We start from the raw sequence: 27,749 nt of genomic DNA on the forward strand, positions 1-27,749 counted from the left end.
ACCGCACTGTGTTGTCTGCCTTTTTTAAGCAAAACTAACATTTCCATAAAGCTGGGCTCATGGACTCCTGCTGCTGCCCTGCGGTTGCAATAAGCAAAGGCGAGCAGGCCGAGACCCAGCCGGGAGCGTCAGTGGGGATCTAGCTAAACAGTGTCAACACAGCCTCATGGATTACTGACCTGCACTTAAGGTGTGTCTAAAAAACACACAAATCCAGTGAGACCGTCACCGCCGACAATGGAGAGAACATTGGGATCAGCAAGGAAGTATCAACATAGTCACCATAATCCTTTCTTCCCTGTATCCACGGGAAGCCCACAAACCCCGTCTGTCTATGAAGCCGCAACTACAATACAATATTGCCAAATGGTCCACCTTAAAGACAGACTCACCACAGAACTTACTGACATCCCCCTGCTGGCTTTAGGGGGGTGCGACTGGTGCAGCCGCACCGGGCGCCGAACTGGAGGGGGAGCACTAGCCTCAGTGAGGGCGCTGTGTTGAGCAGCAATTTACGATGTCCAGCTTTCAGACAACAATAAAAATGGGTCAAGATAACTCGTGTGACTAATGCTGCTGCTAGGGAGAGAGACTGTAGTTTTGTCTTGTGGCAATTTTGACTCACCATTAGGAAGCTCAGAGGGTTAATATGCCTGCTGCAAAGAACAGATCTGTATTTTGTGTGGCTAGCTGAGTGGATTAGTAAAGCGGGTCTTTTACCAGGGATTTAAAACAAATGAAATGTATGTGAGAGAGATGAGGGTCACTTTTGCTGGGTGAAAGTGAGGGAATTCGACAAGGTCATGGGAGGTGGCTGCCAAAAAAGATTGTCTCACTGGGCACCACCAGTGCTAGAACTAGCCCTGCCCATACCCTAAAGGCACGCAACAACAAGGGCACTTTCCATCCACCAAAATGCAGTCTGTCCCCAGAGAAGCACTCACTCGCCTTCTCAACGCAGCCAATGTCTCCCTTATGCAAAGCATTTTCATCGGTCAACTCAAAATGGGACCGTTCACCCCACTGCTTATGAAGAAGCCCTCAAGCACAGGAACCATATCTAAAACCACTGCCCCTCACTCACCTACCAATCTTCACAAGTTTATCAAAAAGCAATGTACCATCTATTTGCAAGACCAAAAAACACAAAATAACACAACTGCCTCCTTCACAGCTGCCTGTCTAGCACGGCAACAGCAGCCACTGAAGTTACGAACGAAACCCCCTTATATTGTGCCATAAAGGGTCGGAACGTTTTATGGTGTCTGTTGTGATAATATTTAAATATTTCAGCCCCGTACATGCATGTACACAAACATACACACAAGAATGCTGAAAGAGTGCCTACCGTATAAATGGGTGACTCCAGCGCTACACTGGCGACCATTATGTAAATGACAATCTATGAGCCAGGGTCAGAATGGAACAGACAATGGGGCCAGGCACCAAAATAAAAGTGACCCCAATTAGTGAACCAGATAGCTAAAAAACAAAACCACATTTGCGAGTTGGGGCAGGTTGAACTTGTGAACAGACGCTGTATAAGTGTTTCGCAAGGTGTAGGTGGATGCATCCATTTGTGGTTTCTGTAGTGAATATTTGTGGTAATATCAAGGAAATCAACAGTACTAACCGGGGCCAATCTGTAGCTAAGGAGCACTATGGAACCCACCTCTAAATGAGACTTGCCCATTTCCCATCTGAATATACATATATGGTAGAACAGGTAAAAAGTCAACGTTCATCCTGTGAGATGCTCTGCAGAGTGTACGAACATGTGGTGGGCGTTTCGAGAGGTATGTGCGGGGCTCATACAGGATTGTGTTTTACTGGCAGGGCACAGCTGGCACTTGTAGCCCAGTGCATTCCAAACTGTTTGCCATAGGTTTTAAAATGCTCAGAAACAATCACATTTGCTGTTGCTTTCCGTCTAGGAAAGTTTGGGTAAATCTGGATAGGGATGATGCCCTTGACACCATGCTCAAAGGCATTAATTTACTATTGACCATGTCACCTGAATGTAGCATCATACCTAGAGGAAATCACATGAAGACCATAGTGAATCAATAGTGCTATGTAGAAAATCCTTGGATATACCCGTAAACTTCACCTTTTGTCCTGAATTTTGACACTCAGTCCCGAATTTCTGCCCTGAATTTTGACCCTTTGTCCTGAAGTTTTTTTATAGTCTTGTCCAGAATTTGCCTCCATGTCAGGTGGTCACCCTAAAGGACACTTGAAAAAATGTGGGTTTGCGGGTGCAGGTCTAAATCTGCTGCCACGAGACAGATGCATATTTTAGCACGTGCTCCCCGTGTCAGTAAAATAGACTGAAAAGATAAGTTTAAAATCATGCTTCTTCTTTTTTAAAAAAAATCAAATATTCAGAGATGCAACAATGAAGGATTTGTTTTTAGGCATACCGGTCCTCATTTCCTACTCGTTAGGTCGTGTTCCTTGGTTTTATGATGGGGGGGGGGCAGGGGCACACCCTTGTCAAGAAGGCCGTCAGCGCTTTGTGTTATCTGGGATGTTGCTGTACAACAGCGGGCCTGTTAATAAGAATCCAGGGTTGGTCCCCATGGAGTGCTGCGAAGCTCTGACAGTCCTGGGTACAGCCCCCCCATAAGAGTGCCTGCTATTATTCAAGATAGACGAGGAGGTAAAGTGACTGAAGGGGACAGTGATGGTGCACAGCAGGATACTTGACCGGTACAAGGGCAAAGGAGACCATGCTTAAGATGTATATGACCACAAGAGTGGAACAGGCAAACAAGCACGTGCAGCATGCCTCGACACGTCTGCTGCAATAACAGTTCAACAAAGATGGGTCATTGGCAGGCAGTGGACAAGGTAATTAATACATGCCCTCTGCACTACTGAGAAACTGAATAAGCCGTGTCCAACCCTCACCAAACCTGAAGTGTGCATAACCAGGTTGTACATCACCTCTGCCCACTGTTACCTCTATGTTGAGTTGTGGGTGGATCTCTTACCTAACCAGTGGTCACCTGTTGTTTCCGTTCCACAAGAACCTGTGGTGTGTGCCCGAACTTTCACCAACTGTGCCCTGCCCAATGCCACCGCTTCAATGGCTGATACCCTCAAGACCCAAAGGGTCCCTAAGAGATGTAAATACTCACTACCCCAAAAACAATACCCAGGCAGATACAACATTTTAAGGTGCAATTTCAGAGGTTGTCCTGGCTGGCATCCGAGGTAACACAGCCAAGTGGAAATGGAGTAGGACCAACAAGCTAAACAAGAATATGAATGATCACTGTTAGGGATGCAAAATATGTGGTCTCCTACACTATTTGCACTCCCTAGGTTTATGCAGAATCAGTGTAATTACAGACCCAGTAGAATACTTTCTCCACCAGTGAATGGCTTTTAAGTTTCAATAATGTATTTATTAAATCTTGTGAAAGAATAACAAAAGGTAAGTGATGGCCTCAATGGTAACTCTTAACCCGATTAATCCCACACCATCCCCCAAGTGATGTTGCGTTGCCCAAGTCAGGATTATAAGGACAGTTCCTTTGTTGTTGCTTCCATTCAACTGCAATGTACTCGTCTCTCTCCCAGCTATGTCCTCTCTGTGTTAGTCTCTCTTCATGGCAAGATCTGTGGAGCTCTAAAAAGCCGTGGACGTGTAGGTCTTTGGTAATAAATTCCATTAGGGCTGCCCATGTATCAGAGATTACTTGGTTCATCCCTGCCCTATCATGAGATTGTTTTCATCCTCAGCACATGCCACAGCCTTTGGCATCAACCCCATTTCACCAGGTGGTTAGTCAATTCCCATTGTGCTTACAGTGTTTGTTTAGCCATCAAGAGTAGCAGCATAGTAATCCTACACATAACTCTTAATGTTCCCTGTGTAGTCCTGACTCTCACCCTGGGTGCAAGTTACTAGATGTGCTACGAATTTTACTCCACTGATTTTGCATATGGCAGTCGGATACCCCTATGTCTTTGGACAGTGCCACAGTATCTGCGCCAATCCCCTTTGACTCAGCATTCCCCCCCAGCATCTGTCTGGCTGTTCCATTAAAAGTGTGTAGTCTCGATAAAGTATAGTGTTGCATATAATAGATTTTCAAGTTAGCACCAGTCCTATTGACACTGCAAGTGCCACTACTTATATGTCTCAGAGTTTACTCCCAGCCTTTTGGTGAGAGCTCCACCCCAACTCAATCTTCCAGCAAGGACTGAAAGGCCCACTTTGGCAAAATATCTGGCACTCGGACGATCTGGTACAGCCTTGCGTCAAGTGGGCATCAGGCTTAGACAACTGCAGAAGTTTTTCAAAGCTCATGGGTTCTCTTCCTAACCTCGGTTGAATCAAACCATGGAGTTCCAAGTGCCATAACTACAGAAAATATCATTGTCTAGTTTATTCAGTGGTGAAGTCTTTTATGATTTTGTCAAAGTGTTGACTTTCTCATTATCAAATAAATAAGCTTTAGTCATCTCTTCTATCAATAAATAAGGCCATCCTTTCAAGCCCACACCTGAAGTCTGAGTTCCCGAACAAGGGTTTTAATGGGAAAAGATACCTAGTCAGCCCGAACACTAGCTTCCCATACTCACTATGTCACATCCATTAGAGCAGTGGTTTTCAAACGTTTTAATGCTGCGCCTCCCCAGTGAAAAAATAAAAATCATCAGGCCTCCCCTCACAATTATTCTATTAAGATGGCAATGTTTAAACATGTCTAGACTTATTATGCAATAAATTGTTTTCTGCCTAAAACAAAGCACATTTATCTGCATAATGCTTTTTTTGGCCATAGCCTGGTGCCCCCCTGGGATCACTTGAGGTCCCCCTAGTGGGGCCCGCCCCCCAGTTTGAAGACCCCTACATTAGAGTGTAACTCACTATAAATCCCGCCCTGTCTTAATCCACAAAAGCTCCCATAGGGATCTACCTGTGAAAGTGCGGTCCAGAAAACACTGCTTCTCAGTCTCCTCTCTGTACCACTCTCACATGTACTGCAACTGTGTATCTTTGTAGTACGTAGTCATGTCTAGCATGCTTAAGCCAGGATTTCTGTATTAACAGGCTCTGCTTCCTCTCAATCTCATTTTCTTCCACCCCCGCCAAGTCAATGCAAGGTTGTAGTGGGAGCACAGCCACCTGACAGTTCTCACTGGGCGACCGCTTGCTCTCCTTCATGTTTGCCCCAGTTCTCTCTCTCACACCTGGATCCTCCTTGACCCCTCCCAGTCATGGTTGCAGGCCTGGAGACTCCGTCTCCACCTCCATTTCTCCTCCACTTGCCCCAGTCACTTTCCAAGACATTAAAACCCACTTTGCCTGCAGGGGATATCCCACTTCCATGCCTCATAGGTTATCACTGTGGCCAGAACACAGCCATCATTTTGGAGCCACTACAGAGTGCTGATTGCAGACTGCCAAACAAGCCTCCGTGGCCTCAAATGCTGCCTCTTCACTTAGATACTCTTTATGGAGCTTGGCAGCATCATTCACACTAGTTCATCAGGTCACCAACACCTGGGACAGCCATGTATGGGCTTTCAGCACAGCAGCGAGCAGAGAGACGTGTTCTAGCCTCCACAATCTTGGCCATTTTAGTGCTTTTAGATGAGGTGTGTCCTGGAGGAGGCATGGGACTAGGCAAGCAAAGTTAGTGGTAGTGTGCTAATGTCCACCCAAAATGTGGTGTCTCCACATATGTAAGCAAAGGCTATTGTAGTAAATGTAAGAGGGGCAGATGAAAGTGCCACAAAATGGGGTAACATATGAATAAAGGGGAGGGGTTAAGAGAGGACTAAGGAGGTTTTGGGGGGGGGGGGCGTTTAAGGAGGGATGTGCCCCGACCCACAAAACAGTAAGCCCATTGCTTTTCAAAAACTTCACTTGTAAAGCTACTACAGTCAGAAAGGACACAAAACAGTAGTATATGTACTCCAGCTCTGAGCTGAAATATGTCCAGCACCACATATGGACAACCACTGGTACTGAAACACCCTCTCATAGAAGTCAGTGGATATAGGGCTTAAAATAAAACCCATTGGAAATAATGTTAAATTCAATTATTTAAACAATGTACACATATAAATAAATTAATTTGAATGCTCAAAAGTATAAAATAAATCATTTTTACTACTTAATTAAAAAAATATTTGAATACTATTTTTTTATTTTAAAATTAATGTGGCTGATATCCCCCTATTGTAAAGTATTGGGAAAAGCAGAAAAAGTTAATTAAACTAAAAAAACAAATATAACAGAAATTAATTTTATAGATGTATTTTAAACGTACAACAAAATACATTTTTTAAATAAAATAGAATTTTCTTTTCTGAAGTTTTAATTGAAACAAACTTCACACTAAAGTAAAAATATATCTATATATCATGTATTGGAATATTAAAAGTGATGTATAGAATTATTTAAACATGCAATTATATTTTAATGAAATCATTATGTGTTTGCCTATATTATATGACTATACAAAGGTTGTGCACTGAGAGCTGCAATCCTGAAACTCCCTTGCTGCATACTTGACCAGGGAAAACATTTAGAAGTAAAAGATAACTAATCACGCCAATTAAACATCCATAGAGTACACTGTGTTGAAATACCCATGGATGTTTTGTTTTAAGGCATGTGCAAAGTTGGCAACTGCCCAGGCCCTGTCTTCCTTTGTGGGTCTCTGGTAAAGTGACTGTGACCTTCAGAAAGTCCACCATAGTAACAGGGTGCATAAAAAAGTCTTCGTTTTAATGTGACTGCTGGCTATGCAATCCTGAGTGTAGGATAGTGTGTACAACTAGCTGCCCAACATTAACCCTCCCACTCTAACGCATTTTTAGGCAACTTCATTAAATAAAAAAAAAAACAACGTCAAACATTTGGCTTCATTGGAAGAAGTGGTTGAGATGTGAATTCTTGGGGTGTCGAGTTGGTGTAGTGATGGAAAATCCTTGGGTGTGGAGTGAGGATGAATAATCAGTTATCTTTACATGTCTAATGCTATAGTAGCAGTCTGGGATGGAGGACAAGTCTTCATATTCATAGAATGTTGTCTGGTGCTAGTTATCTATGCTGACGACCTTGTTACAAGATATCATCTGGAGATTGAAGGGACATTAGCCCCCTGAGCATTTAGGTCTTCTGTTTAATCACATATGTTTTGTGTTAGCAGCCTGGGTAAAGCCTCACACAATACCTGAATACATGAATACCTTCGCTCTGCTAACGGTGAAAGCACCTCCTGGATCCCTGACTCTTCCTTCCAAGTGACATTTTCATTACCTATCAACATTACTATAATCATCAATGTTGTGTGTAGATAGAAGGGCTGTCCTGCTGCTGTTGAGCACATTGGAGCAGGTTACATTTACATTTTCTACATAGATCAACGCCTCGTTAGGGGAAGTAAGCGCTATAAAAATGCAATTTCTATTAGAATATCTGCCTAGAGGTGCAAGGCATGCTGTCTAGGTCTGTTCCTTTAGGCAAACATATACATTGTGTAACTTTGCTCTGGAATGATATAGAGTATGAAAAACAATATCTCGGTGAATGGGACGTGCAGGTCGTGTTTCCCAGTTCCAGAAAGGGCAGCTGAAACTTTCATCCTTCTACAATCAGAACTGCGCACCTTTGAATAGCTTAATAGAAATACCCGAGCAGATTACATTGGTCAACAGTGACACCTGTGACTTAAAACAATTAGAATCTACATGAAGCACTATGTACAAATTAATTTATTTTTTATGTATAAATATATAGATGTTCTGTGTGGTCAAATGTTCACAGACTCTGTCTCACTCGGCACTAAAACCGTCTCAGTGTTGGAATAAGGTATTTTCTGGATTTTAAGCTTGCCACCCATTGGAAGGCGAGGCAAGTCGCCACTTTCACCAGAGGAATACAATTTGCCTACTTTCTAGAGTTCTCAGTTGACTATTATGAGAGGTGAAGTCTGTTAGATGCCAGCATGTCATTGTCGTGTTTTTGTTGATAAGTGATTGTATGGAACTAGTTACTGGTAGAAAAGCAGGGATACTCAAAGTATGGCCCAAGAGCTGCTTGTGACACTCTCGCATTACATGCGACTCTCCGATGAACAGCAGCGCTGGGCTACTGTTTCCTTCACTTTGCACTAACTTTCAGAAATATTTTTAACAAACAGGCAAGCATGTATTTACCTCATAACTAAAGTAGAGGAAACAAAGCACATAATTTGCCCTGTAACACTTATTTTTAGGAAAACATTCAGCCCCTCATTACAGGTTTGGCTGCGGAAAAGGCCGCCTGCCAAACACCCGCGATCAGGTCACCCCTAGTACAGTGACCTTTCTGCGATTCCTATTATGAGTTTCCCACTGGGTCAGCACGGGCGAAAACAGAGTTTCCACCCACTGGCCCAGTAGGAAACAGCCCGCAATATTGATGCCGGCTTGTAATCAAGCCAGCGGCAATGTTGCGATGTGAGGGGTGCAAAAGCACGACGGGGCTGTCCATGGGGGCACCCCTGCAACCCGTCTCCGCCAGCTTTTACATATCGGTGAGACAGCCATGCAAAAGATGGCGGACGGGGGACTCATAATCCCCAGGGCAGCACTGCATGTAGCACTACCCTGATGGATTAGGACCTTCGGCAGCCCCTCCTGTGGAGGGAAACTGGCGGTGCCGGCGGTCCGATCGTGACGCTTTCGCCATGGTCATAATGTGGCGATCTGACCACTGCCAGAGCAGTGGGACCACCACTTTGGCGGCGGTCAGACTGCCACAGCGAGTCTGGCTGTCCTAGGACTGCCACATCGTAATGAGGGCCCCATTTTTTAAGACATCTTGCAACAAACGTAAAAATATGAACTTAGAAACAGCCATGCTGCTCCCCCACTCTGGCAACAATACCAACATTCAACCAAGAGGCAAGTTGTTTTTTATGTACACCCTGTGGGTGGGCTAGGTTGTTTTTATACATAGAACACTATTGTTTATTTAAATGAACACCAGAGGTTTTGTGCAGCACACATCCTGAACTTGTGTATTTCAAAGTGCTTTCATATATGTTCTTTAAGAAAAAAGAAGCAAAATGAAATAAAACAATTGCCTAAGATCACTCAGTTTGGTCAAGTCAGAAGCCTGGATTGATCCAAGGTCTTCTAGTTCACATTGTGCAATTCAGCCACTAGATGGGAAACTCTTTTTACATCAGATTATTCTATGTCTTTTATTCTTGGTGCATGAGGTTAGAGAATAGGTAGCAGACAGAAGCCACTTGAAGGATCAACTCATTATGGGCTTGAGGATCCAGGAGAAACTCAGGCTGAGCCAGGCCTCTGATTTGAGCTTGGCTCGAGACTTCAGTGGTTCACCCACACATATCACATAAGGGCAATTAAGGAGACAAAGGCATAGTAAGGATATGATTTGACTATCTGTAAGAGATTTCATGAAGCAAGAGTACCAACACCATAGCACAGGACTCCTGCCTAACTTAAGATTCATAACTTTTTCACTGCACCATCTTTTAGTAAGTGAAGTATGAGACTTGGTGTTCTCTTCCCCATCGGTAAAATCAAATGATTGTTGGGTTATAGTCCCGTTTTCTTATCACATACTTACTACAAGCGTTTATTTTGATTTACGTTTTTACTATCTGTTATGAAAAGGAGATGAGAAATATATTCTGAAGGTGGTTACCAGAGTGCACAATTTGTCACAAGGGGAGGCTAAGATTAATAAAAAAATACCTTCTGGTTCCATAGTTTTCATCTTGCTCATCACATAATAACTGGGCTGTGAGTGGTTCTGGCAGTGAGACTGAGGGACTGCTCCCATCAAAGAAATGCCACTATGGTATGGAACCTGACCATACTTTCAATACAGAGTTCACAACCATGATTTTTGGCAAAGTGGTAAAGCCAGGATTAAACATCATTTCTCCTAATGCCAATGCTTGAACTTTCTCAATGTGCTACGTTTAGCGGTGGAGGTTAGGTGTTTGTGTCTGCTCACCTTGGTGAATTGTACACCTTGTTGAGGGGTGTTTCTTAATGATTTGTTATATCGTTTACTACCATAACTGAGCCGTTTCTAAGCATGCCAAATGTTTACAGAAATGAGACTAAAAGCAGAAGGTTATTGTGAGGCCTATGATTTTGTTTCATTCCAATCCAATAAGCAAATAACTTTCTTTGTACTCTTGACTCACCAGAGCTACCAATAGCAAGCACAGAAGGCTTACCCAAGAGTATGGTACAGTGAAAGTAACTCATATACAGCATAACATAGTACTGTCAAATCTATGAACCTTCTAGACACTTGGCACTTAATTTAAAGCGCAGCATGGAGTGAAACCATCACAATTACTCCACGACTCACTGCTCACACCGTGTATGTGCTTTGCCTCCCCTATTCCCAGGTCCAGTGGTATTATCCTATCATGCAGCTGCGGTGATTTTTGCATGATTATAGATATGCCACATTTACCACATAATCCACCATCTGGCACACAATCTGCAGAATTTAACAAAACAAAATGTGTTCTAACTTAAACAGTTTAAAAGTTTCTAAAAAAAAGTGAGCACTTTGCAAAGCTGGACTGCACACCTCTGTTAATTATTGCTAAATGTGGACGTTATCAGGTACTAATGAGGTGGGACCAATGCCCAGAGAGTGTTACCAAGTGTAGCAACCATTTGCAATGCAATAGGTCTTGCATTTGTGAGAGTTAGAGGTATTGGCGTTGTAAATGACAATGGGGGTCATTACATTGGCAGTAAAAGGCGCTTACCGCCGTGCAGAAGACCACCAATACACCGCCGCGGCCGCGGATTTCCGTCACAGCTATTATGACCCACATCTCGGAATCCGCCGAAATTCAGACACCCACACAAGTCCGCCACACCAAAGGTCAGTGTTAAACTGGCGAAAACAATTCCTCCACCGTCACGCCAACAGAAACACGCCCATGCTATTATGACCCACGAATCCACGCGGCGGTCTTTCGCCCGCGGTATTCCATTGGCGGTACACACCGCTGCGCTCAAAATACACACACATCTCCAAAACACCACCACATTGGACAATTCCAAATACACACACCTGAGACACATACAAACACCACTCCCACACACCCAATTCAATATAAAACACATACCCACATCACCCACAAACCCCTACGACCAGAAATTTTAAGGAAGCCGAGAGACAGAGAGCACAGCAATTGAGAACCCCACCATACAGAGGCACACAACACCATCACCCACACAACAATCCACGCACAAAACACCACACACCAATACACATCACCACACACATTTACACTTACACCACCCCATGTCACGCCAAAGACACCCCAGGTTTTCCGAGGAGGAGCTCAGGGTCATGGTGGAGGAAATCCTACGGGTAGAGCCACAGCTATTTGGCTCACAGGTGCAGCACACCTCCATAGCCAGGAAGATGGAGCTATGGCGCAGAATCGTGGACAGGGTCAATGCTGTGGGACAGCATCCAAGAAATGGGGAGGACATCAGGAAGAGGTGGAACAACCTACGGGGGAAGGTGCGTTCTGTGGTCTCCAGGCACAACATCGCGGTACAGCGGACTGGCTGCGGACCCCTACCTCCTCCCCCACAGCTAACAACATGGGAGGAGCAGGTCTTGACCATCATGCATCCTGAGGGCCTCGGAGGAGTCGGTGGAGGAATGGACACTGGTAAGTCAAATCTTAACTATTATATCCCCCACCCTACCTGCATGCAATCACACGCCCCACCCTCACCCCATCCCCTATCACTACAACTCCTCACTAATGTACTAATAACACAAACCACCCATCCCAACACAAAGCCCTGCATGACACAACTAAGCATGGACACCCATCACTGAAGCATGCTCACTGTACATACCCATAACAACCCCCTAACCATCATCACACAAACCCACACACAGGAATGCTTGCACTGGGGTACACGCACACCCACCCATTGCACACCATTACACACACACATGCAATAATCATGCTCTTATACCCCTGCAGGACCACTACCCAACGTCACCACACAGGAGTGTCCAGACATCTCCACTCCACCCACAGAAGAGGCCAACAGTGACGACAGCAGCTCTGCCCTACTGGATCCTGATGACCAGCCCGGACCATCGTGGGCCTCGGGACAGTCGGTTCCTCTTGCACAGGCACAGCCCAACACTGACCTTCCACCCTCTGGTAACACCAGCACAGCACCCACCCAGCAGGCCCATACCTCCATACCCAGGACACGTCAATCAGCGGTGTGTCCACCACTACAGGGAACCCAGGATAACCCACTACCTCAACAACAACAGGGACCTGGGGGCAGTGGTAGTGGGCACACGGTCCAGGGGACGGAGGCACAGGAACACCGGATAACTGGGAGGGCTGCTGTGCGACAGGGGGCGGACAGGCCAAGGGAACCCACCCTTCACGAGGCCCTCACCTCCATCATGGGAGCATACCACCACTCCCAGGAGACGATGGCGACGGTCCTGGCCAAGTTTCAGGAGACCCAGCGCCTGCAGGACGAACAGTATTTGGGCTTCAGGGAGGAGCTCAGAACCATCAGCTCCGCCCTGGGCACCATCGTAGGGGTGCTGAAGGACATAAAAAAGACCATGAGGGACACCGTGGCACTCCAAGGGGCCCCTGACACTAGCATGGACGATGAACTGCCCACCACCTCTGCCAAAGCTAGTGGACAGGACGCCCCGCCACAGGACCACCACACCAGCACCCCACCCCCTGCAGATGGAGAACCACCCCGCAAGCGGTCCCTGAGATCCAGGAACAGGACAGAGCAAGATGGCAAGACCCCCGCCAGGAAATGAGACCACCCTGATTGTCATCCCACTGTCCCACTTTGTTACCCTGTCCATACTGAAACTGCCCCAGCTCCACTTCCTATGCCCATATGGGCTGTGCACCTGTGTGACCAATAGACTGGACTCTGCCATGGACATTCCTCCACCGTCCCCCATCACCATTTTACAACCCCCCCTCCATTTTTGAGCACTTAAATAAACACCCTTGAAGCACAAAACAATCTGGAGTCAATCTGTCATTTGGTAAATTTGTATTATCAATGACAGTGTCAAAATGCGTTCTCAATTGTAAAGCCAACATACCTATGTCACACATCACAAGTCCATGAAGGATGCAAGCAGATGACACACGTTGGTAACCACACCTGTGAAACCGTAATGGAAAGGTACAACTCAGTTACCAAATACTGCTACTAAATGACAGACAGGATAGAGGTAGAAGTGTGAAAGTGAATGTGATAGTAAAATAAAATGTTCTCACCTGTGTGTCACTGGAAATATTGCTGTATGACTGACTCCCTGTTGTCTATGTCTTCTTCCTCAGCTTCCTCCTCATCACTGTCCAGAGGCTCCACAGCTGCCACAACACCGCCATCTGGACCATCCTCCTGCAGAAAAGGCACCTGGCGTCGCAAAGCAAGATTGTGAAACATCGAGCAGGCGATGATGATCTGGCACACCTTCCTTGGTGAGTAGAATAGGGAACCACCTGTCATATGGAGGCACCTGAACCTGGCCTTCAGGAGGCCGAAGGTCCGTTCGATCACCCTCCTAGTCCGCCCATGGGCCTCATTGTAGCGTTCCTCTGCCCTGGTCCTGGGATTCCTCACTGGGGTCAATAGCCAGGACAGGTTAGGGTAAGCAGAATCCCCTAATAGCCACACACAGTGCCTCTGGAGTTGACCCATCACATACGGGATACTGCTATTCCGCACGATGTAGGCGTCATGCACAAAGCCAGGGAACATAGCATTTTTCCTGGGAGATGTACTGGTCTGCCAAACATACCATCTGTACATTCATCTAATGATAACTCTTCCGGTTCTTGTACACCTGTTCACTCCTGTGGGGGGGGACCAGAGCTACATGGGTCCCATCAATAGCACCTATGACGTTGGGGATATGTCCAAGGGCATAGAAGTCACCTTTGACTGTAGCCAAATCCTCCACCTGAGGGAAAATGATGTAGCTCCTTACGTGTTTCAGCAGGGCAGACAACACTCTGGACAACACGTTGGAAAACATAGGCTGGGACATCCCTGATGCCATGGCCACTGTTGTCTGAAAAGACCCACTTGCAAGGAAATGGAGCACTGACAGCACCTGCACGTCAGGGGGGATTCCAGTGGGATGGCGGATTGGTGACATCAGGTCTGGCTCTAACTGGGTATATAGTTCATGGACAGTGGCACGGTCAAACCTGTAGGTGATGATCAAATGTCGCTCCTCCATTGTCAACAGGTCCACCAGCGGTCGGTACACCGGAGGATTCCGCCATCTTCAGAAATGTCCCAGCTGATGGTGCCTAGGAAGGACAACAGCGACCTCAGAGTCAACAAATTCCCAGGTATGTACCCACAGATACACAGAACACTACACAAAACACAAAACTGTTCCTGTATGTGTGTTGAGTGTAGGCCTAGGTATGTGTGACGCAGTTGGTAATTAGGGCATGTGGGCCCCTGAAACGGCGGCTGCCTGACCTCTAAAGTGGGACAATGGGATGTGAGGTAACTGCGCTGGCGTTGTACACCGTCGCGGTAGGCGGTCGAAGACCGCAGCGCAATGCTGCATTGGTTAACATTGGACCCTATGGGTCCCAAGAGCCAATGATGAAGTGCGCCGGCGGTGATGACACGCACCGCCGCGGACGTCACCGCCGTGGACGTGACCGCCATTTTCTGTCTGTTCAATCACTCAATACCTGATCTTCGACAGGAGAGGACCTACACTGCAAGTGCTGCTGTGACCTCGGTCTGGAAGAGACAATAGCTGCTGCGTCTGGGGAAAGGGCCCCTGCCTTCACTGCTCAGGAGTTGGAAAAGCTCGTGGACGGGGTCCTCCCCAGTACACGCTACTCTACGGTCCTCCAGACCAACAGGTAAGTACACAGGGAGCACTTTGTATGGGCTATGCCTCGGTGGAGAGGGCTGGATATGAGTTGGAAGGGGGCAGAGTTCAGGGAACATTAAGGAGTGTGAATGCATGTGCCACATGGCAAGGGTAGGGGTGGGGGCCACTCACATCGACGGTGCAATTGGTAATGACTTCTCTTCTTCCCTTTTGCATGTCATGTAGGTCAGTGCCCACCAGAAGAAGGACATTTGGCGTGCCATCGCCAAGGACGTCCGGACCCTGGGTGTCCACCAGAGACGGGGCACCCACTGCCGGAAAAGATGGGAGGACATTCGCTGCTGGATCAAGAAGACGGCGGAGGCTCAGCTGGGGATGGCCTCCCAACGTGGGAGGGGTGCCCTTCGCACCATGATCCCCCTGATGTTCCAGATCCTGGCGGTGGCCTACCCGGAGTTGGATGGGCGCTTGAGGGCATCACAGCAGACACAAGGGGGTGAGTACACTCGCATTCTGGGGACTTTGCGCGCAGTGGAGGGGTCTGGGTGGGGGAGGAGGGCTGTGGGTTTCCCTAGGCCAGGGCGAGTTACGTAGGCTAGGCCCCTCTGTAATGCAGGCCATGTGTCACTCCACCCCACCTCAGTAGAGTGCCAAGTATAGGTATACATGCCCCTGTGGCATCTATGTGTGCAGATGTCCACCATAGCCATGTAGGCCAGATCCCAGAAATTGCATCTGTAGAAGCCAAGAGCACGGCGTAGTGCAGGGGGCTGCTGTGTCTGTATTGTCCGCCAACGGTAGCGGTAAGCCATGCACTCAACCTGTCTTTCTTCCGTCACCCCCTCCCCCTTTTCTGCTCTCCCTGTTCTTTTGTGCATCAGCATCATCAGGTGGAGGTTCAGTTGCACCGGAGTTCGAGGGAGCTGCATCCCACATGGCCATGGAGGGCCACACCACAGACTCTGAATACACCAGTGGGACGGAGGGTGAGGGGAGCTTCACGTCGGGCACAGGATCACCAAACAGCGACGCAAACTCATCCGCTGATGGGAGCTCCCTTGTGGTGGCGGCACCATCTGTGCCCCCCACTTCTACAGGTACAGCCACCACCTCCCCTACCAGCACCGCCCTCCCAGCAGCCCCTCAGCGTTCGCCCCGTGCCCGCTCACCCAGGAGCGTGGGCATCACCTTCGCCCCAGGCACCTCAGCCCCTGCCCCTGTCACCCCTGCTGCCCTCAGTGAGGAGGCCATTGACCTCCTCAGGTCACTCACTGTTGGGCAGTCTACCATTGTGAATGCCATCCAGGGTGTAGAACGGGAGTTGCAACACGGTAATGCATTCCTGGAGGGCATTCATTCTGGTCAGGCTGCCCTTCATTGAACCCTGCAATCTCTGGCCTCAGCACTGATGGCAGCCATTGTCCCTGTGTCTAGCCTCCCCCCTCCAACTTCCTCCACCCAGACCCAATCCCCTGTACCCCAGCCTATCCCAAGCACACCATCGGACAAGCATGCATACACCTCAACACACACAAGTAGCTCAGGCAAACATAAGCACCACACAACCCACAGGCACTCACACAAGCATCACCCACATACAGACACAGCAACATCCACTGCCTCCACTGTGTCCCCCTCCTTGTCGTCTCCCTCCTCCCTCCCAGTGTCGTCTACACTCTCACCTGCATGCACTACATCTACAGGCACTAGGACTCGCACCAGAACACCCAGAACCACACCCCGCTCACCTGCACTCACCACCCCCACTACCATTTACACGTCCCCTGTGTCCACTCCCAGTGTGTCTGTGACGCCCCCTCCCAAAGTACATAAACGCGGCCACTCACACACCCAACATCCAAACACCACACTACAGCCTCCAGTACCTGCACCTGCACCCAAATCACCTAAAGTTACACCTCCTACAACCACCTCCACTTCCTCCACTCCCAGACCCCCTCCAGCTACCCATCCCAGTCTTCGTCAGCAACTCTTCCTCAGCAACGTTGACCTCTTTGCCCCCACCCCCACCCCTCCAATTGATAGGTCCCGTAGTAGCACCTCAGCCAAAAAAAGTCCAGTACCAGTGGTGCGTGTCAAAGGTGTGTGGAGTGCACCGGCCACCAGGGCAGCCAGTGTGACACGGAGCCAAAGCACTGCCAGTCCACCCCCTGTAAAGCACCTCAAGTTGGAAAGTAGCCGACGGGACAGGGTGAAGACTCCTGGCGGAAAACCTGCTCACAAGGGTCCCAGGGGGAGTGCCGAGTCAGCTGTGACTCCTCCAAAGGAGGTGAAGGGCCAGAGGAAGTCTGCACAGTCTGGGAAGAGCAGCACGGCGGAGAAGGCCGCCATCCTCCCCGGCAGCCGGGACGCCACCGCCAGCACTGTCGTCACTGGTCAGGAGACCACCGCCAGAGTCAGTGCCCAGGAGGGCAGCAGTATCGTCACTGGTCCGGAGACCACCGCCGGAGTCAGTGCCCAGGAGGGCAGCAGTATCGTCACTGGTCCTGAGACCACCGCCAGAGTCAGTGCCCAGGAGGGCAGCAGTATCGTCACTGGTCAGGAGACCACCGCCAGAGTCAGTGCCCAGGAGGGCAGCAGTATTGTCACTGGTCCTGAGACCACCGCCAGAGTCAGTGCCCAGGCGGGCAGCAGTATCGTCACTGGTCAGGAGACCACCGCCAGAGTCAGTGCCCAGGAGGGCAGCCGTATCGTCACTGGTCAGGAGACCACCGCCGGAGTCAGTGCCCAGGAGGGCAGCAGTATCGTCACTGGTCCTGAGACCACCGCCAGAGTCAGTGCCCAAGAGGGCAGCAGTATCGTCACTGGTCCTGAGACCACCGCCAGAGTCAGTGCCCAAGAGGGCAGCAGTATCGTCACTGGTCCTGAGACCACCGCCAGAGTCAGTGCCCAGGAGGGCAGCAGTATCGTCACTGGTCAGGAGACCACCGCCGGAGTCAGTGCCCAGGAGGGCCCCGGCAGCCACAGCCCTGCTGGGCAATGAGGGACCGTCATGCCACACACCAATGCACAGGTCAGAGACCGCCATGGCAAAGCACCGTTGAACAGGGAAAAGACCGCCATGGTGAAGACCGCTGAACAGGGCAAAGCACCGCTGAACAGGGCAAAGCACCAATGAACAGGTCAGAGACCGCCATGGCAAAGCACCGCTGAACAGGGAAAAGACCGCCATGGTGAAGACCGCTGAACAGGGCAAAGCACCGCTGAACAGGACAAAGCACCAATGAACAGGTCAGAGACCGGCCTGGCAAAGCACCGCTGAACAGGGAAAAGACCGCCATGGTGAAGACCGCTGAACAGGGCAAAGCACCGCTGAACAGGGCAAAGCACCAATGAACAGGTCAGAGACCGCCATGGCAAAGCACTGCTGAACAGGGAAAAGACCAACATGCCAAAGCACCGCTGGACAGGGAAAAAACCGCCACATCAAGCATCGTTATCCCATGTGCAGCTGGGACAGTGACGGGACAGGAACCGTCACGGGGAGCCTGATGCAGTCTGGGCACCATTCCCCCTCCAGAACCAGTGGAGACATGCATCCACTCCGTCTGTCCTTAACAGGATGAAGCACTCTGGGCACCAGTCCCCCTCCAGAACCAGTGGAGACTGTTATCCACTTGAGAGGCTGTGGCTTTGCACTCCCCGGGATATAACAGTGGGCAAACCACCCACTGTAGAGACTTGTGAGACTGTGGCTTTGCACTCCCCAGGATGGTACAGTGGGCAAACCACCCACTGTAGAGACTTGTGAGACTGTGGCTTTGCACTCCCCAGGATGGTACAGTGGGCAAACCACCCACTGAAAAGACTTGTCAGACTGTGGCTTTGCACTCCCCAGGATGTAACAGTGGGCAAACCACCCACTGAAAAGACTTGTGAGACTGTGGCTTTGCACTCCCCAGGATGGTACAGTGGGCAAACCACCCACTGAAAAGACTTGTGAGACTGTGGCTTTGCACTCCCCAGGATACATCAATGGGCATGGAGCCCCGTTGTGGATCTGGCGTGGTGCTGTCAGCCGGCTGAGGTGCCCCCCTTCCCTTCCCCCTGAGGTGCCTGTTGTATTTCTATCTGATGCCCCTGCAGTGTTCTCTCCGTTTGTGGACAGGTATCTAGTGTGGGCCTCGCCCATGCATTTTGGGCCCAGTGGTGCACGGACATTGATATGTGCATACCTGCACTACTTCTCGTAATGTATAATATTTTGATTGTGTATATCTATCTGTATATATTTGGTAACTGAATTTTGATACATTACAGTGTTTGAACTGATTTCCTTTTGTCTTTGCATTTTTCCGGGGGGGTTGTGGGTTGTTACTGTGATGTTTGGAAATGCATTGGTGTGTGTGTTGTAATGTGCGAGGGTGGGGGTGGGGGTTTTGCGTGTGTCCCCCTGACTTTTGCCTCCCCTATGTCGTAGGTGCAGTACTCACCGTTGTCTTCGGCGCCGCCGTTGCTGGTGTTCGTAGACGAGCAGGAAGACAAGGGCAGGGAGTATTTGTAGTTCGGGCTCCATGGTGTCCTCCTTCCTCGTGGAGTGTGTTAAGGTGAGCGTTTTCCCATTGCAGAAGCTGTTTCCGATGTGTTTTTATTCACGGTGAATCCGCCATGGAAAAGGTGGCGGATTGGCGGGTTGTAATACTGTGGGTGGTACTTTGTCTTCCGCCAGTCTGTTGGCGGTGACCGCCACGCTGCTTGTCTGTACCACTGTGGCGGTCGGAGTGTTAAAGTGGCTGTCTTTGTTGGCGGTTTCCGCCACGGTCATAATTCCCTTTTTTTTTCCGCCGGCCTGTTTGCGGTATTACCGCAGCTTTAACACCGTCCGACAGGGTTGTAATGACCCCCAATGTATTTTACCTATGTGTCTTGGTTTGAAGTGTAGTGGATGTATGCCAGCTGACACAGCAACACTACTAGGCCTGTCAATGCAGGGGAGAGGACACAAAAAGGCCACTATTTTGTGAGTGTTTTGCCTCATTCCTACAGACTGGCTGTGATACCCTAGAGATGCAACCCTTTCTATTGTGTGCACCTAAACTTTTATCGCACCAAACAAGCCACAAAGAGGCACCTTTGTGGCATTTAACCAGGGAGTGAGGGGGTCAAAAGAGTTAGGAGCAAAGAAAAGGGGACATCTATATAATTCTGTGTGTTAAACTTTTAAAGTAATTATTCCTCTACATTGCCAATACCAGCCTAACGTTTAGAAATATTGACTGTATTCAAAGGGAATAGCAGAAGAGGCAGCTTAACTGCAAGTAAGTTATAGCGATTTTGGTAAGGATGGCACCTGGTTTGTAGCGCTATGAAATGGCTGAACCTGTATTACCAAGTGCTATAGAAAACAAGCATTCACAGTGCAATGGGTCTCGCATTTGCTTGAGTTAGAGCTATTGGTGTTGTAAATTCATAACTGGACTTTTCTTGCCACATAATTTGGTCAAGCCTGCCTCATAAATTGGTCTTTTACTGCCACATAATTCCAGTAGCTCTGCGTGTAACTAAGGGCCAGATGTAGCAAAGGGTTTTTCCCATTCTGTGTCAATGGGAAAATGTGTTTGTACATATGGCCCTAAATCACTTCCATTTACCTTCTTCCTCTATGTTCAGCAAAAAATGAAAATGTTGCCATTTAGCATCCTAATTTAAATCTGCCATGCTAATTCCATTAGAATACCACTTTCACCACCCCACCATCAGAGTTTCTGGCTGGCTAACACAATTCCCAAAACAAGACAGCCATGGAGGAGTAAAGAGAGAAATAAATTAGAAGGGTCACCCAAACATATCAAGAGTTTTCAAACAGTCATAGTGTAATGAGGATGTTAAGTTGGCCTGAATCATGATCATAATTGCAATAAGGAGAGATTAATAAAACATATATAATTATCATATAAATCCAATAAAAACCTTTTATCAGAAATAAATGTTTAGTATTAGACTGTAATGCTCAGAACAGCCCACAGAGAACACTGTAATGAAAATAGCATTTGTAAAAAACATGGTCATGTTACTATATAGTTAGCCCCCCGAGGGCATATCCACATGAAAAGAAAATGATTGAAAGCATTGCATTGTAACAATATATATAGAGCCCCTAGGGACCATAGTGCATTACACATTTTCAGGACTAGCAGGGCATCTACAATGATATCACAAACAAGGCCCTTAAAACACAAACTACCCCCAGCTGTAAAACAAAAGTTCCACTTGGTACAGTCTGCGTTATGAGCACAAATGTTTAGTAAAAGAATGCCCTGCAAAGCATTATGGGATGAACAAGTGCATCAAATATTATAGTATGTTGACTATAATGCACAGAACAGCCCCTAGAGAACACCACAAAAAATATCATTTGTAAGAAACATGGTCATGTAACCATATAATTAGCTCTGAGAGAGCATAACCACATGAAAATAGAACGGGACAAAGTAATGTAGTGCATCCATATATTTAGCTCCTAAAGGGCATAGTGCTTTACACATTTTCAGGCCTAGCAGGCGTACTGCAGTACTATGGCCCTTAGAACACAAACTACTGTAAGCTGTAAAACAAAAGTTCCAGCCATAAGAGAACATAAAAAGGGACTGAAATGTGGGAGGGGTATTATTTTGCGGTGCCCACTAACTTAGTGTGGGGACCCTGAGAGGACATAAACAGAAAGAGTGTGTCATGCTGAACGTTTTGGTTGTGGCCCCATTGTCCTAGGACCACCACAGGCTGAGTTATGGGTAAAAATGTTTTGAAAAAGAATGCTTGCAAAGCATTATGGAGCGACTTTTCCAGCGTGCAGTGACTATTGTTGTATCGGCTCTCCTGCTGTGCCAGGAGAGACGCATTGCTGATTTCTGTGTTTTTTAGTAAAGCATTTACCAATTATAAGTGTTTGTGGAAAAGCTATAGAGTTAGAAGGGAAGAGCCAAAAGAAATTACTCTGATTAGGTAACAGTGTGAACAATGTGACCAGCGCTCCAATACTGCAGATGAAGTTTGTGCTGTTGGTGCTGTGAGGGCCATGGCTGCCATGGAATACGAAGGAGAGAGACAAAAGAAAAAATAGTTCACCCATGCTGAAGTATACTGGCAATCGTGCAATTATCCAAGTAACAGGGTCAGTCTGCAAAGCGGGACAAACGTAAAGCAATTACCAATGACATCAAAGATTTTTGTAAAGGAAAGCCCACGAACGAGAGAAAGTGATGAGCGAGAGGTGGGCGTGGTTAAAGGCCCACAATACTTACAACAGTTCAAAGCGCTTGTGCACTCGACCTAAAAAAAAATTAATTATTCCTAACTGCCCCAAAAGACACCAGACAGAAAACCCTAGGGGAGAGGATATGGAGTAAGGTCCAATGCTACTGACTTTGGAGCTAGAGAAAACGGTTTGAGTCTTGGTGCCAGCTCAATATCCTGAGATTCTGGGAAAATCACTTAATCTCCCCTTGCTATCAAAAATGAATGTGTTTTTGTGTAATGTAACTGGTGCTCTTGTAAAGTGCTGTAATACCTTTGTATCATGTTTGTGCTAACTGAACTCTATTTGAAGAGGTCCAATTTACATCAAAAGGCTAGAAGTTTTTTGCTATCAAGCTTGAGGCCGTGAAGTGCTTGGGTCTGGAGTCTTGAGTCCTGTTCCACCATTTTGGAGACAACACGTTTCGCCATCTTCTTCCCTAGGACTAACCTTTGTGGTTGGTTGGTGACCCTCTGGAGGTTATCAAAGGCATGTGCTATCACCTAGTGTTAAGCTCTACTCGAGTCAGTTGGTTAATGCACCCACTGCAGAGATCTTGATAGAACGAGAATGTCACAGATTACAATCCTGATATAGCTTTTTCACCTCTTTATCTCTGCAAGGTCAATGCAAATGAATTATAGCAATTTTGTTAAGAATGGCACCTGCTTTACAGCTCTATGAAGTGGCAGAACCTGAATTACCAAGCGCTATATAAAAAAAAAGAGTTATTCCCAGACTGCTCTAACACGCACCAGACAAAGAACCCTAGGGGTGAGGATGTGGTGTAAGAGCCAGAGCTGCTGAATTTGGAGCAAGGGAACACGGTTCAAGTCTCAGCGAAGGCTCAACATCCTGTGATTCGGGCAAGTCACTTAATCTCCCCTTGCTATCAAAAATGAATGTGTTCTTGTGTAATGTAACTGGTGCTCATGCAAAGCACTGTAATACCTTTGTATCACATTTGCGCTAACTGAACTCTATTTGGAGAGGTCCAATTTACATCAAGAGGCTAGATGTTTTTGCTATCAAGCTCGAGGCCATGAAGTGCTTGGGTTTGGAGTCCTTTTCCACCATTTTGGAGACAACACCTTTTGCAATCTTCTTGCCTAGAACTAACCTATGTGCTTGGTTGGTGACCCTCCGGAGGTTATCAAGAGCACATTCTATTGCCAAATAGCTCTCCTCAAGTCAGTTGGTTAATGCACTCACTGCAGAGGTTTTGACAGAACGAGAATGTCACAGATTACAATCCTGACATAGCTTTTTCATCTCATCTCTACAAGGTCAATGCAAATGAATTATAGTGATTTTGTTGAGAATGGCACCTGGTTTGCAGTGCTATGAAATGGCAGAACCTGTATTACCAAGTGCTACATAAAAAAATAATTATTTCCAGACTGCCCCAACATGCACCAGAAAAAGAACGCCAGGAATGTGGGGTAAGGGCCAGAGCTGCTGACTTTGAAGCTGGGGAACACTGTTTGAGCCTTAGTGCCGGCTCAACATCCTGTTATTCTGGGTAAATTACTTAATCTCCCCTTGCTACCAAAAAATAATGTGTTCTTGTGTAGTGTAACCAGTGCTCATGTAAAGGGCTGTAATACCTTTGTATAGAGTTTGCGCTATATAAAACTGCAAAAACAAAATAACAAAGCGCTCCAATACCTTTGTGTCGAGTTGGTGCTACATAAAACTGCAAAAAAATAAAAATAAAAAAGGCCCCAAGGACATCGCAAAGAAACAGCAAGATGCCCGAAACCAAGGAAGATGAAGAAACATACTGCCATGAGCAAAGCAGCGAGACAAAACAAAAAATAGTGCACCTCACTAAGATACATGGATGATCGTGCAGTAATCCATGTAACATGGTCAATCTCCAAGCGGTAACAAAACAGCCTCAAGGCGAGCCAAACAAAACCATTTACCAACGACATCAAGGGATTTTTGAATGGCAGGCCCAGGAACTAATGAAAGTGATGGGCGTGAGATGTGCGTGGTTTAACACCACAGCATAGATCACAACATGTCGAGAAGAGCAACGCTCGTGCTCTGCTATGCTCAACCTAAAAATGATGAAATAATTAATATTATCACAAAAAATGCAGCATTATGCCGCATAATTTGATTTTTCTTGCTGCATAATTTACTCAACCATGCTGCATAATTTGGTCCTCTCTTGCTGCGTAATTCCAGTGGCCCTGCCTACTATGCCCACTTTTCTCTGCTGCCTTCAAAATCTTCTCCCACCATTCAGGCATCAAAGCAGATTCGGTTACGCCACAGACCACAATTTTAGGCCCCTGGGATAATATTTGTGAGTTCCCATGTAATAAAGGGAACTGTCAACTGTTCTTTCCCAGTTTCAGCTTTCACAGGCAAGCACTGTGTCGCTCTTCTAGCTGTTCATAGTCATTAGGATCGGTGCATTTATTGGTAAATGTCATGACTAATACCGTTTCTGCCAAAGGTGTTACTCTAGTCTCAGCCACTTGGCGGCCCGTGGCCTCTTTGCAGAGAATCACTAGCTTTTGGCGAGCTCTAAAGACTTCCTGACAGTCAGGCCGCTTAAAGGCCAGTAGGCTTTCAGAGATGTCAGTCAGGGTCAGAAAGAGAAGATGTTTTCCAATAAACCCTTTGGCCACTGTCCCTTTCACACTCTACCGGGAACATCACAGCATTTCAACGCTTCAGAGAAGATGACCCAACAATCTGGGCATCCATACAGTAAGACGTCTGCCCGGGGGTTACCTACGCTACGTGCTCCTTCGTCACTGCACGGCGAGCACCGGCGTCCGTCGTGCGCGTGGCGGCTGCGACCAAGTGAGTCACAACTGATTCAGCCCAATTGTAACGTGGTTAATAATTATAACGCAAAACAATCCACGCTTTTTATGTGTTGTTTCATTTCAGGAGAATAGCAAAAGCCAACGTATTACTAATAAAATGTAAAGTTTTAAGCCATTCGTAATCCCCTTAAGAGCGCATCCAAGATACAAGGGGTGTCACAACGGAGAGATGAATGAAATGTTGCCTCATCTTCGGGTGCATCATCCCCATTACCCAGTGGGGTGGCAGAAAGCTAGAGTTTCTTTGTCTTGGGGGGCGTGTATGCGTGCATGACGTGCGTGAGTGGGGTGGTCTCATTTCTTACCTTGCTTCCTGGTCCTCGGGTTGTCAGGATAGTGAACCAGCTCCCGGCTCCGGGCTTCTGCGCCGCTCTCCACACAGGGCGAGGTGTGGCGAGCACACCTGAGACCTGTGGGATTTTATATGCAGCGCTGCCTCACAGAGGGGAGGAGGGCCCGTGTAAATCACCTGCAGGGAAGCCACGCACACCTGTCTCCAGACAATACCTGCGTGTTTGCATCTAAACCCTGGGCCATGTGTGCACACACAGCCACAACCACACTGGCGTGCATGCTCCCATCTACACCGTCTGTTGACTGACACACAGCGCACACAGATATTAACAGAGGCAGGATTCCCTTGATCTTGTACACAGCACGGTGCGCATAGATGCACATACAGAACTACAACACTGATGAGGAATCATTGGCATATACAGAAGCAACATATGCAGGCTTTTTACATAGAGCTTAGCACTGCAAAAGAGGGCGTCTTGCTCTGCAAGGAGGAGACTCAGGGGCTTTGGAAAGGTATATTGTAATGCCGGCAGTCCAGCCCTGATGTGTTGTAGAGGTTTGCGTACACAATGATAAATAACAACCTGGAGGCATGTTTTAAGGGGCCTACTGACAATTATAGTCTAGTATAGTTCTTGCATTCTGCTTTATTTTTGTACCGTCGGACTCCCACTCTGACGAGGGGAATAGATTCGAGCATGTCAGTCTATGAAAGATACCAATACTGGATACCTACAGTTATAGGTAAGTAACTCATTTTCTCACTAAATACATTGCCCACTTACAATACATTTTGCAATACTACTTAATTTGCCCATAAGTTAACTCATGGGACAGTTTATTTGTACACTTTCCCTGACTGAAGGGCGGCATTTCCCACCCTGTCTTGCATTAGGTAGCCTTCTTTTGCTGCAGCAGCCATGGGTGACCACGCCTAGGAAGGACACACTAATTTGACTTCGTACACTGACTGTGGATGGGACCGACAGAAGAGAGTCCCACATTTAGGTACTCCAGTCTACGAGGTACCAGAAAGGGTGGGCAGGTGGGATGAGGTAAGAAGCATCTCTTTATTCAAAGTCATCTTAAAATGAGATTAGTAATAGTAGCAAGTCTCTAGAGATGACCTATGAACTTCCTGGAAATCATGAAGACCAGTGAAAAGCTCTTAGATGAAACATGTACCCAACCTGCTGAAGCCAGACTCAGAAAAGCATTTAATTTCTGAAGTTGCTGCAGAAGTGTACAGAGATAAAGCAGCAGAGAACCCATGTAGGCCCCAAATGTAGGGTCAAATGGGGTCAAATGAGCAGCAAAATGCAATTTAGCGTGCAATCACCTACTGTTACGCACGTTTTTTGCAAGCCCCACATTTTACTTTTGTGAAGGGATAATTTAGAAACCACCCTAGGAATGGAACTGAATTACAAAAAAATACAGCAGTTTGAATCAGTCTAAAATGCTTTTTCTTCTGATATAAAGCTAATATCTAACAACATTTTCATCTGTTCATTTCCTTTGTCTTGTGGTATTAGTTGTATGTTTGTTTCTGTCCGTATAATTGGCATTTTGTCCACAGTTTTTGTCAGTAACAGTGCCCCAATGTCCAGAATTGCTTCAGTGACTGTCCAGACTTTTAATCTATGACATATGGTCACCCTATTGCCCCCCTCCTCTCCTGATTTCCAGGTGCATGTCCCGGTGTGTCTGATGATAGGAAAGGCTCAGACTATACGCATAATCCACTTTCACAAGAACTTGTCGTATTCTTGAAGACCACAGTATAGGTACAAGCTATAGCTCCTGTTGTAACCCAACAGGTCCCATAGTCACATGATCCTAAAATGTCTGCATTCAGGGTGCTTAATGATTTAAAGGGAATAGCACAAAACCGGATTTTTAATCCCCTCACACACAATGGTACACACACATCTCCCCACCCTTCCACCTGGGCCTCACCTGCCGCTCAGTGGATTCAAGGAAGCCGGTTACCTGATAACATAATGGAAGCTTTCACGACCTCTTATAAAAGGAATTCTAAGAACAGGAGATCAGACCTCAGAGCAATGTTTGCTTTCCTGCTAGATACTGTAATTTGCAATCATTCATCAGAAATATAGTTTGTACAGCCACAAATCATTGTGGAGTTCAGTCACTTAGATTGTTTCCACCATGCTGTTCCCATGAGCAAAGACAGATTTCAAGTCCTGCCCAAGAGCAACTAACTTCACTGGTGGCTGAATATTGACTTAGGTGTCAAAAACACCTTCCCCAGAGAGAACCACCATACATCAGTCCATTGCTTTCAGTGTCACTCATTTACTATCACCTTCTCTAAAATCAGAGCTGGAATCTTCAACCGGCAAACTCCCACTAAAGGCAAATGCTCGGATAAATAGATCTGAAACAGGATTAAAAAAATAAG

At 47.1% G+C, this 27,749-nt stretch overlaps 1 protein-coding gene across 1 annotated transcript in view; it reads right to left on the reverse strand.

Moving 5' to 3' along the window:
- ATP8B3 (ATPase phospholipid transporting 8B3) overlaps positions 1 to 25,409 on the reverse strand; it is a 481,840-nt gene extending 456,431 nt beyond the window's left edge. The window contains exon 1 of the mRNA XM_069217044.1: positions 25,333 to 25,409. The gene's annotated coding sequence lies outside the window, so the exon portion shown is untranslated. The remainder of the gene's footprint in view (positions 1 to 25,332) is intronic.
- Between the last annotated feature and the right edge of the window lie 2,340 nt (positions 25,410 to 27,749).

This window comes from Pleurodeles waltl, chromosome 12 (genome assembly GCF_031143425.1).
Source record: "Pleurodeles waltl isolate 20211129_DDA chromosome 12, aPleWal1.hap1.20221129, whole genome shotgun sequence".
In the NCBI taxonomy this organism is placed as follows: domain Eukaryota; kingdom Metazoa; phylum Chordata; class Amphibia; order Caudata; family Salamandridae; genus Pleurodeles; species Pleurodeles waltl.